Source organism: Aethalodelphis obliquidens, unplaced genomic scaffold (genome assembly GCF_003676395.1).
Source record: "Aethalodelphis obliquidens isolate GAN/ISIS:26980383/991018 unplaced genomic scaffold, ASM367639v1 scaffold39, whole genome shotgun sequence".
Classification (NCBI taxonomy): Eukaryota; Metazoa; Chordata; class Mammalia; order Artiodactyla; family Delphinidae; genus Aethalodelphis; species Aethalodelphis obliquidens.
This window is the reverse complement of record NW_020837983.1, coordinates 12,357,741-12,370,436: the sequence shown is the minus strand read 5'-3', so window position 1 is coordinate 12,370,436 and position 12,696 is coordinate 12,357,741. Positions and strand designations below refer to the sequence as shown.

The following is a 12,696-nucleotide window of genomic DNA, read 5'->3' as shown; positions in this document are numbered from 1 at the left end:
GGGTCAGTGTGCTGCTCAGCTTCCTGGTAATGCTGCCTTCTGCCCCAAAGGATAGGTTTAATGCTGGGAATCTCTGCTGTTAGTAGCTGGGATGATTTCAGACAGGGATTTTTGTTACCCTCAGACCGCACCAGGTAGGCAGCAATTACCCTTACCTATGCCTGGAGGTGGCACACACGTGGGACATATTAACCCTGATTAATAAATTCCCTAGCAGTGGTTTCCCAACCTGGCTGTCATCAGAATCACCTGGGAGACTTTTTAAAAAATGTACAGTATTCTAAAAAAATATGTACAACACAGAAAGCAAGAATGTACTTGTTTTCTTAATATATAAAGAGCTCTTACAAACCAATAAGAAAAATATTGATAACCCTATAGAAAAGAAAGGACAAAAGGTATGAATAGGCCATTTATACACATACAAAAGTTCTAAATACTTATCAACATATGAAAATACAATTGATATCACTCATAATTAAAGTCATGAACATTTAAACTTTGGATATCATTTTCAACTATCAGATTGGCAAATTTAATAGTATACTTTGTCAATAACGTGGAGAAAAGACATTCTCACATGTTGTTGGTGGGACTGTATGTTGCAATAACCTTTTTTGAATTGCAGTTTGTCAGTATCTATCAAAATGCTCCAGGCATATACCTTTGACGCATTGATTTCACTGCTATGAGTTTAGCATAGTGATGTCTTAAGACATGTATGAAAAAGTATGTACAGGAAGTTCATAGTAGCATTGCTTGTAATGGCAAAACTCAGAGACACCCTAAACGTTTATCAATAAACAGTGGGTAAATAAGTTATGTCGTGGCTATACACTGAAGCTCTCTGCCATTTCGAAAAGGATGATGTCAATCTGTGTTCATGTAACAATCTCCAAGATGTGTTGTTAAGTGAAAACAGCAAGGGGCAAGAGTGTTGTAGTGTACTATCATTTCTGTAAAAATATGGGTGATATATACATATGTACATATATGCATATTCAGAAATATGTATAGATTAGTTTTGAAAGGGTTTATAAGAAACTGGCAATAGGTTGCCTTTGGGCAGGAAGACTGATAGACTCTCACTTTTAATATATATATATATCCCCTTTGCATTGTTTGAATTTGTTTTTACTATGAGTATGTTCTATTTCATTAAATTTTTGTTTTTTTTTTTTTTCTTTGGACCATGCTGCAAGGCTTGCAGGATCTCAGTTCCCCTACCAGGGATTAAACCTGGGCCACAGCAGTGAAAGTGCTGGATCCTAGCTACTAGACCACTAGGGAGCTCCCAGTTTCATCTAATTAAAAAAATATATATATTCTTGGGCTCCCTCTCTAGGCCAACTGGATTTATGTCTCCAAGGTTGGGAGGCAGAAATTCATGTTTTAGAAAGAGAACTCTACTGGGAGAAATGCCTGGTTCTAGTCTGGGATGGGGAATACACAAGATGGGCTTGGAGCATCTTGTAGTGTCCAAAGTAAAAAAAGTGGGGCATGTCAAAGGGACCCAGGAGCCAATCTGAAAAAGCTTCCAATGGCCAAAGCTGGAAAACTCAAGCAATAAATAACATAGCGTTGGATTATAACCCAGAGTGTACATATCCATGAGCCCATATTGGTATACATAAATGATTAAATAAATAAATGGGCAACGTGAGCCGTGGCCGCTGAGCCTGCACGTCCGGAGCCTGTGCTCTGCAAGGGGAGAGGCCACAACAGTGAGAGGCCTGCGTACTGCCAAAAAAAAAAAAAAAAAAAAAAAAAATCAACTAAAAATAAATGGGCAAAAAGAAGCCCATCTCCCTTACAGAAGAATTCCAGGGATTCCAAATAATTTATGTAGATAGTCTCCACTCCAGGAAGGGAAGCTTAATTTCCACCTCTTCCTTTGGGTTATGCTTTGGGGGACTCTCTTCCAAAGAGTATAGTGTTGGGGTAGGGGAGTAATTTACAGTGAAGAAAACTGGCAAACACTACCTCCAAGGCCAACTAATCAAGATTAGCGTCAGTAGTGATAAATCTTGCCGAGAGTATGTACCTTTGATAAGGTGCGATGAGAATGGTACTTCACCTCTGTAGTATTCTCCCCTAAAACCCGTAACCTTAGTCTAACCATGAGAAAACACCAGACAAACTCAAATTGGGGAACATTCTACAGGATAACCCGGCCAGCGTTCTTCAAAGATATCAAGGTCATAAAAAAAAGGACATGCTAATAAACAGACACAGACCAGAGAAGACTAAAGAGACATGATGATTAGACATAATGTGGTATCCTGGATAGGATCCTGGAACAGGAAAAGGATATTAGTGGAAAAACTAGTGAAATCCAAATAAGTATAGAGTTAATAATTAAAAACAAAAATAGAATTCTACGTGGTTCTTATGTAGCCAGCTTGGCTCCAGGCTGCCATTATATACCTGAGAGTCACTTCAGTCAGATGGAAGCTCTCAAACTTTAGAGTGCAGTAGAATTACCCAGGGAGTTTGTTAGCCCTGTAGATCCCACCAATTCTGATTCAGTAGGTCCATGGTGGGCTTGGGGATATGCATTTTTTAAAAACAAAAGCCAAGTTTTTTATCCATATTTTTGCATTTGAAGTACTCTGTGATGACGTCCTTGGGATTCTTTGCATAGTCCTTTACTAAAACCACCCATCTGCCACCAACCTTTCTACAGGGTTTCCCCCATCTGTCAGTATTCCAGAGGCCTACTCGTTCCGCTAGTTTCTTATTGTCACGAACCTCAATGACGTTGAGTTTTGTCAGCACAAAGGGCCTCCACCCACTTGACATACATAGGCTCATCACAGTTGGATGTGATGCACTCAAAGATGGGCTTGGCACTAAGACATTGGCACCTTCACAAATTGCATGTGCTAGGTCATCGTGGAAGAAGGCAGCCTTCAGTGCCTCTTGTAAAGCAGTGCTAACATCCATTACACCTCCAGCCGCAATACTATGGTGGTGGGTTATGGAGACAAATCTTGAATGCCCCTGAGCCCCTGCCTCTGCCCAGGGGATGGCAGGGAAATGGGATATGCATTTTAATTATTTTTTATTTTTTTATTGAACTATAGTTGATTTACAATATTGTGTTAGTTTCAGGTGTACAGCAAAGTGATTCAGTTTTACGTATATATATATTTTTCAGCTTCTTTTCCATTATAGGTTATTACAAGGTATTGAATATAGTTCCCTGTGTTATACAGTAAATCCTTGTTGCTTTTCTATTTCATGTATAGTAGTTTGTTAATTTCATACTCCTAATTTATTCCTTTTCCCCTCCCTTTCCCCTTTGGTAACCATAAGTTTGTTTTCTATGTCAGTGAGTCTATTTCTGTTTTGTATATAGATTCATTTATATTATTTTTTAGATTCTACATATAAGTGATATCATATAACATTTGTCTTTCTCTGTCTGACTTATTTCACTTAGTATGATATTCTCTAGGTCCATCCATGTTGCTGCAAATGGCAATGTTTCATTCTTTTTTACTGCTGAGTAATATTCCATTGTATATATATATACCACATCTTGTTAAACCAGTTATCTGTTGATGGGCACTTGGGTTGTTTCCATGTCTTAGTTATTGTAAATAGTGCTGCTCTGAACATTGGGGTGCATGAATCTTTTCAAATTAGAGTTTTCATCTTTTCCAGATAAATACCCCAGAATGGGATTGCTGGATCATATGGTAGCTCTATTTTCAGTTTTTAAAGGAACCCCCATACTGTTCTCCATAGTGGCTGCACAAATTTACATTCCCACCAGCAGTGTAGGAGGGTTCCCTTTTCTCCACACCCTCTCCAGCATTTATTATTCATAGATTTTTTGATGATAGCCATTCTGACCAGTATGAGGTAATACCTCACTGTGGTTTTGATTTGCATTTCTCTAATAATTAGTGATGTTGAGCATCTTTTCATGTGTTTCTTGGCCATCTGTATGTCTTCTTTGTAGAAATGTCTATTTAGGTTTCTGCCCATTTTATGATTGGGTTGTTTGATTTTTTTTTTATATTGACTTGTATGAGCTGTTTGTATATTTTGGATATTAACCCCTTGTCAGTTGCATTGTTTGCAAATATCTTCTCCCAGTCTGTAGATTGCCTTTTCATTTTGTGGATGGTTTTCTTTGCTGTGCAAAAACTTTTAAGTTTGATTAGGTCCCATTTGTTTATTTTTGATTTTATTTCTTTTGCCTTGGGAGACTGATCTAAGAAAATATTGCTTAGATTATGTCCGAGAATGTTTTGCCTTGTTTTCTTCTAGGATTTATGGTGTTATGTCTTATATTTAGGTCTTTAAACCATTTTGAGTTTATTTTTATATATGGTATGAGGGGTATGAGGCGGTGTTCTAATTTTATTGATTTACATGTAGCTGTCCAGCTTTCCCAACACCACCTGTTGAAGAGACTATCTTTTCTCCATTGTATATTCTTGCCTCCTTTGTTGTAGATTAATTGACCATAGATGTATGGGTTTATTTCTGGGCTAGGGATATGCATTTTAATAAGTGCTGCAAGGGCTTCTCAAATGCCCCATTTTGGACACACTGTACTGGAAACCAAAAATCTGATATTCTATTCATAATTGCTATGTCTATCAAAAAGTTGTGAGTTCAGTTGGAACAAAAATCTGAAGATAGAAAGATCATGAACTTCCATTCATTATGTAACATCTCCAGTCTATTTGGGGCACTCAATAAGTTTCCTAATAGAATTCTTACCGCCATTTGACATGTGATAAGTGTTAAACGAACAAATAATGAAAATAAGGAATTAATAGGAAACCTCCTGACACAACATCCCTTCTGGTCATCCTGACCTATTATAACCAGAAGAGTCTATTTCCTATGGCACTTAAGTCACATTTAAGGCATATTCTTTTAATTTTTGATGCAGACACAATGTCAACCATGAATTTGTTTGCAGAATTAGAGCTTGATGAATATCTTATCCTTCTTCCAAAGGCATCCTGTGCACTCTTTCTTCAGGTTCTCCCTGCCCATAGTTTTCTCTCCTTGAGACTGTTCCTTGTTCCAAACCAATCCACAGCTCTCTCCAACCTCCCCATCCCCTGCCAACACGTTCCTAGTTAATTCCTGCTCAAGTCTTAGCTTAAAGATCATTTCCTCATCCAGCCTCCTGCACTGGTAAGGACCCCTCCAACGTGCTCCCAGAGCACATAGTCTTTCCAGCAGTACCACCGTTACTTAAAAGGAAAATAAGCCTAGAATTCCTTTCTTAGTGCTTTGTTATTCTTTTTTAATCTATTGCTTGTGTTTTCGCGAGTAAGTGCCAATGCTGTCCAATAGAACTTTCTATGATAGTGGAAATGTTCTTTATTTGTGCTCGTGCTTCAATCCAAGAAATCTGTGCCTCTTGACACCGAATAATTCATTGCTTCATTATAACTTACCTTTTCTGTTAGGTTGTGTATTTCCTCATATTTCCATCCATCTGGCTAAGGGAGCAGGAAAGGCTAGAGGAAACTCTCACACAGGAGGTGATATTGGAGAAAGTCGAGAGCAGTGAAGAAGGGTTTCCCTGCAGAACAACAGAGACAGGTCCCGCAGGCAGATGGAACACCATGGACAAAAGTTCAGAAGCGTGAAACAGCAGGGCAAAGTCTAGGAGGTCTCACAGTCAAAGGCAGTTAATGTCTAAGGAGGACATAAAGGGAACCCAACACAAACATTTCATATAAGATATGGAAAAAATTGATTAGAATTTGATCTTGGAAAGTGAAAAGAAAAATTATAAAATTAATCTATATTGTTATTTATATGTAACAAAAGTTAGGTAATAATTGTAAGTCTTCCCTAATTTTTGGAATAGAAAACAAAGTTAGTGTTGATTTAGGGTTTGGGAATCTACTTTTAAAAAAATGTGTCTGGTAGCACATTTGACAAATAGGTTGAAGTCCTTCATTCTTCTCAGCTGCCCCCCTTAATCTATAATTTTCAAATATTCCTCTTTTGAAGATCCTATTAATGTCCATTTTTCCCTCTTTAATTGTTAACTTGTCTAATTTTGCAAGACTTTATCAGTGTTTGCCTGTGATTCTAACATTTCTTCAACATCATCTCCATCAGTTTCATGAAACCCTGCATTAGTTAGGGTTATTCATATTATGATGATTTTTGTGTCCCAAACTAACCAGACACATTTGGATAATGATTACCAGGTTAAGAAGAACCTCCTATAGTTCAGTATGGCTGGAGTGTTGGGTATGGGGCAGGGAGCAGTGGGAAAACCCTGACATTTACCAGCTTCAGCAAGTAAGTCTGACTTTCTGACCTTCAGATTTCTTATTTACCTTGAGGCAGCTGTTGCAAGAGTTCAGTAAGACGGCACAAATGGAAACGCCAAACACTGTGCCAGGAGCATGACTGTCCCTCAGCAGATACTCATGGTCTTCCTCTGCATTGCTTTGGATATCCCATATTACATTTGATTGATTGATTGATTTGTGCACGGATCAGATTTCTGTCTTGTCACTCTGTCAGATGAGCACAAAACCTGATAGATGAACTTGTGTGCTGCAGAGGGGCAAGGAAACGTTTGTCAATTTTTAAGACAGGGCTTCCCTAAAAGCTAGTTTTCCACTGAATAGAGAGATAAAGCAGAACAGGAATGTGAGATATTACATATGCTGAGGATGATATCTCTGAGACTATACAGAGCTCACATTTGCAAGACATGCAAAGATTTTTTATTCTAGGGCCGAGGGATTCTGGAATCCAGCCCTTCCTACTTGTCATTCATTCTAGAGAAATAAATAAATTAGGCAGTGAAACAGGAGAATCAGCGTGCCTCAGTGCAATCTTAAAATTGAATTTATAAATAAAAATTAGAAGATGGAGCACATCCTGGGCTCTTCTGAGGAGTTATTGACAAATGTGGGACTCTCCTGACAGCTAATCTGAAATGCAGTTTTTCTGTCTATTCTTAAAATAATTTTTTTTTTTTTATGGTACGCGGGCCTTTCACTGTTGTGGCCTCTCCCATTGCGGAGCACAGGCTCCGGACACGCAGGCTCAGCGGCCATGGCTCACGGGCCCAGCCGCTCCGCGGCATGTGGGATCTTCCCGGACCGGGGCACGAACCCGTGTCCCCTACATCGGCAGGCGGACTCTCAACCACTGCGCCACCAGGGAAGCCCTTAAAATAATTTTTGAATTCATATTTTAATGTATTTATTTTAGAATGTTTTATTTCCCTCAAGAACAAAGGGATTCTTTGGAAAGAATTATATGCAAAAATTAGCCGAGTGGTTTGCAACCATTTACAGTGGAAATTTATATGCAGTGGTGGTGGTCTAAACTGTAATCTTTACTTTATCATACAATTCCCATTACTTTGGAGATACCTCAGAGGCTAAATCTCATGGGACAGTTAAAGAGCAAGACTCTGATTTTCTAATGAGAAACTGAAAACAATAATGAGATTTGTTATCAGATTAGAATTGTAAACTCACCAACAGAGAAAGAAACAAATTTGAGATTTTAATCTTTGTGTTCCAGTTCCAACCACATTATAATAGTATCTCAAGGGAAATTTCTCCTAATTCCTTAGAGGTAATATTTGCAGCTATTTTCCTGGTGTGGGTTAATTTCATGGAAACAGATCTCAAGGATGAATGATCATGTCTAAAGGAAAAAAATGCTGATAGGCTGTGTCTTAATCATACACATCTTTCTTGGGAAATGTTTAACCAAGAATTGAACATGTAAGCATTAAAGGAAATTTAAGGGAACTATTGATTTAAGAAAATTTGTTTTGGAAGGGCAAGGCTAGATACAGGGCACAGAGAAAATCTAAGCTTCCCAACACAAATGTCAGAAAAGATCTACTTATCCTCTGTTGCTAGCCATTTCTAATTTCCCCCACGGAAGAGTGTTCTTTTAGGTTAATTTTCTTAATATATAAATAAACTTGAATAAATTAGTAGGAGAAAGCTCAACCACCCAACAGAGGACATGAATAGGCAGTTCATAAAGAAAGAAACATAAATGGCTTTTAAACATGAAAAATGCTTTAGGCAATTATTAAGTCAAATTAAAAATAGAAAGTTATATAAAAAAATGCAGTCTTAGTTCACAACTTGGCTCAGCAACAAATAACATTTACGTAGAAATAATAACCTAAATGTTGAACTTAATATACCTGTAAGTAGCTTATTGAACAAGAGGAACTTGGAAGGTTCCAGCTGCAAAACTCTGTTATCTCACTTTTTCAACCCCATGGCTGAACTATCAGACAATTTCTATCATGTTTCTAAGTACTTTTAGGTTATTAATGAATAGTCTCCATTTTTTTTCAGGTTATCCAAAGCTCTTATATCAGAACACCAAGCTCGTATCCCACAGCTCTCCCACAGCTTGGGCCTGACACAGGCTTAAAGTTTGCAATGGGCAAGAAGCATGGGCAGGGTTGCCAAATAAAATACAGAACGCCCAGCTAAATGTCAGTTCCAGAAAGCAACAGATGCTTTTCGTAGAATTTCGTCCCAAATAGTGCATAGGAGGTACTTACACTAAAGAAAAGCATTTTTATCTAAAATTCAAACTTAACTGGGCTTCCTGTACTTTTATTTGCTAAATCTGGCAACCCTAAGTAGAAGGTCAATGTCACTTTATTTCTTCTTGCTCACTATGCTGCCTCTGGCTCCCCTAGGGTCAGATGAAGACGCAGAAAAGGTAGAATGAAGAGGAAGAAAAGCTCTTGGCTTGCAGAGTTGTCATCTGCCATGAGTGCCCTCTTTGTATGTATCAGTAATATGTCCAAGGTTGATTCATGAGAGACCCGTCATCACTGGGATGTTTTTGCTGTACTTTCCTTGACCTAGAAGATGCCTCATTTGGCTGGCCACTGACAGCTGTCCACTCAGCACCTGGCTCCTGCCTGTCCAGTCGTTGCTGGGGTCATTTTTCATCCTTCCAGATGGTACTGTTGTGTTGGGAACTTCCGAAAGCAACCTATTGGCACCTCTCTTCCACAGAATCCAGCCTGGCCCATGGAAAACCAGATCTTTGCCCCACCAATCCCTGGAAATGCTGGCCAACCTTGACTCTTTGTCCTGCTACCAGGCAGGCTGCTCCAGCCAGCTTCTGGCTTCAGACTTTTTTTCCAGGTGTTAGTCAGTCACCAAGTATGTGACTGTCCCTGCAAACTATCAGTCTCTCTGAGGATCCCCTTGAAGTCCCCCTCACTCAATTCAGGATGAGTGTAAGGTGTCTTCCTCCCCTCTAGCACTAGGGATGGGGTGGGAAACACAACACTCTGCTAACTCTCTCCAAAGCAATGCCCAGCACAGGCCCCTTCAGCTCCCTGGCTGATTCTGGAGGTAGTTAGTAGTGAAGGCTGGAAGAATCACTTTGGGGCCACCTGATTCGCAAGACCTGCATGGATTTCTAGAATCTCTGTTTACAACGTGGGGTTGTTTTGTACCTATTGTTCTTAGCTTTGGAGACTCAATTAGATTTCAGAGACTTAAGACATCTATTTTAACAATCTATTATACAACTAAAAATGGCTATATAATTAAATTGTGAAGACGAGAGGGAAAGTCTGTGTGTGTATGTGTGTGTGTGTGTGTGTGTGTGTGTGTGTGTGTGTGTGTAGAGGGCAAGGGGTTGTCGTAAACCAAAATCCTCATTGATCATAACAGGAAGGCAGACAAGTGTGTCTACAACTGATAGACCAAAAAGTAACAGTATAAGCACACTGCTTAGAAATATGGAGATAAATACCAGAGAGAAGATCCAAGTAATTGAAAATGCTTGCCTTTGCGGAGTGGGACTGGGGGTTTGAAAATAAGTGGAGACAAAATACTGCTATTTTTCATTATATGCCTTTTAGTACTATTTTTTTTTAATTTTTAAGAAAATTTTATTTATTTATTTATTTTTTGTCTGCATTGGGTCTTCGTTGCTGTGCGCGGGCTTTCTCTAGTTGCAGAGAGTGGGGGCTACTCTTCGTTGCAGTGTGCAGTCTTTTCATTGTGGTGGCTTCTCTCGTTGTGGAGCACGGGCTCTAGGCACACGGGCTTCAGTAGTTGTGGCACATGGGCTCAGTAGTTGTGGCTCGCGGGCTGTAGAGCGCAGGCTTGGTAGTTGTGGCACACGGGCTTAGTTGTTCCGTGCCATGTGGGATCTTCCCGGACCAGGGCTCGAACCCATGTCCCCTGCATTGGCAGGTGGATTCTTAACCACTGCGCCACGAGGGAAGTCCCAGTACTCTTTTTTTAAACAAATGTATTACTTTGATAATAAGAAGAAATATTGAAACAATAATTTTGCATAAACCACAAAAATTACAAGTCATTAAAAAGAATGAGGCAGACCTACATGATAATGCTAGCTAACACTTATATAGTATTTGAGGAGTATTGGACATAGTCTAAATTCTGGGTGTATGTGTATTTGTTTGCTAGAGCTGCTGTAACAAAGTACCACAAACTAGGTAGCTTAGAATAACAGATATTTATTGTCTGCAGGTCAGTCAGAAGTCAGAAGTCAAGGTGTTGGCAGGTCCATGTTCCCACTGAAACCTGTAGAGAAGGATACCTCCTTGCCTCTTCCAGCTTTTGGTAGTCCCAGATGTTCCTTGGCTTCTGGCAGTATAACTTCCTTCTTCACATGGTATTCTCCCTATGTGCATGTCTGTGTCTGTGTCCAAATTTCCCCTTTTTATAAAAACACTAGTCATATTAGATTAGGGTCCATCCTAATGACCTCAGTTTAATTTGATTACCTCTGTAAATACCCTATTTCCAAGTAAGGTCACTGGATACTGGGGGGTAGGACTTCAACTATCTTTTGGGGGGAACACAATTCAACCCATAACACCATGTAAGGACCCAGTGAGGTGGGGACCATTATTAGTACCACTTTGCAGATGAGGAAGCCAGAGCACAGAGAGATTAGGTAATTTGGTCAAGAATACATGGCTAATTAATGGTGGTACTGGAATTTAAACCCAGGAGACCTGGCTTCCAAATCCTGTGCCTTTAGCCACTAGACCACACTCTCTCTCTTACACTAGGTGTACAAAGCAAGGTGAGAGTAAAGCATAGAGTATGCTGTCATTTGTGTGACACACTTGTGTGAAAAAAAATTGGAGATGACTATTACATACATGCTTACAAATACACAGTACACTTTTGGAAGAATGCCCAGGAAACTGACAATAGTGTCACCTCTGGGGAGGAGAATTTGGGGACAGGGAAGTGAATCTTTTCTTTAATATGTGTTCTTTTAAAACTTTGAAGTTTGCTGGGACTTATTTGTTTGTTTACCATATGTAGGAATTAATTTAAAATATTTCAATTAATGCACCCAATATGGGAACACCCAAATACATAAAACAAATACTAACAGACATAAAGGGAGAAATTGACGGGAATACAATAATAGTAGGAGACTTTGACACCCCACTCACAGTAGTGGACAGATTTTCCAGACATAAAATCAATAAGGCAACAGAGATCCTAAATGATACAATAGAGCAGTTAGACTTAATTGATATTTTTAGGATGTTACATCCAAAAAAACAGAATACACATTCTTTTTAAGCAGACATGGAACATTCTCTAGGATTGACCACATACTGGGACACAAAACAAGCCCCAGCAAATTTAAGAGGATAGAAATTATTTCAAATATCTTTTCTGACCACAGTGGCATGAAACTAGAAATCAACCACAGAAAGAGAAATGAGAAAAAAAAATTACATGGAGACTAAAAAACATGCTACTAAAAAACCAATAGGTCAATGACAAAATCAAAGAGGAAATTTAAAAATACCTTGAGAAAAATGACAATGAAAACACAAACAAACAAAAATCTATGGGATGCAGCAAAAGCGGTCTTTAAAGGGACGTTCGTAGTGATAAAATATTTTAATTAAAAATGAAAACAGGCTTCCCTGGTGGTGCAGTGGTTGAGAGTCAGCCTGCCAATGCAGGGGACATGGGTTCGTGCCCCTGTCTGGGAAGATCCCTACATGCCGCGGAGCGGCTGGGCCCATGAGCCTGCACGTCCGGAGCCTGTGCTCCACAACGGGAGAGGCCACAACAGTGAGAGGCCCGCGTACCACAAAAAAAAAAAAAAAAAGAAAGAAAGCAAGAGGAATGTCCTTTCACTAATGCCATCCCCCCAGGTTACAGGGGCTCCTTGGATAATATGCTATGGAAATGTGTAAGGGATCTTTTTTGGGGAAAATGTTCTAAGCATTGGTTCCCAGACAGCTTCTTTAAGAAAGACAATTGCTTTGAAAGACTTTTTTGGTGGCTATATAACTTTGGGTAGAACTTTAGATAGTGGAATATTATGTAGCCATAACACTTTACATTTTCATGTAGAATTTAATGATCATGGGAAATATAGTTATAAAATATTAAGTGAACTTGTGTAGATAGATATTTGGCTCTCTTTAAGAGCAATGCTGAATAGAAAAAGCTAGAAGGAAATAGACCTAAATATTAACAATGATTATTTTGTGTGAGAGTGAAAGAATTATGGGTGATGTTTATTTTCTTTTTTGCACTTTTTCTTATTTCATTTATGTTCTCAGATAGAATTTAAAACATTTCTTAAAATGTGCTAGAAGTGTTTCCAATAAGCTAGATCCATTCCCACATGGACTGACACTGCTTCCCCTGAAGAGATTCCAATGAC

The 12,696-nt window shown here is 39.0% G+C and overlaps 1 pseudogene; it reads right to left on the bottom strand.

Moving 5' to 3' along the window:
• Window positions 1-2,498: 2,498 nt before the first annotated feature.
• Window positions 2,499-8,767, bottom strand: LOC113633265 (40S ribosomal protein S12 pseudogene; annotated as a pseudogene).
• Window positions 8,768-12,696: the final 3,929 nt, after the last annotated feature.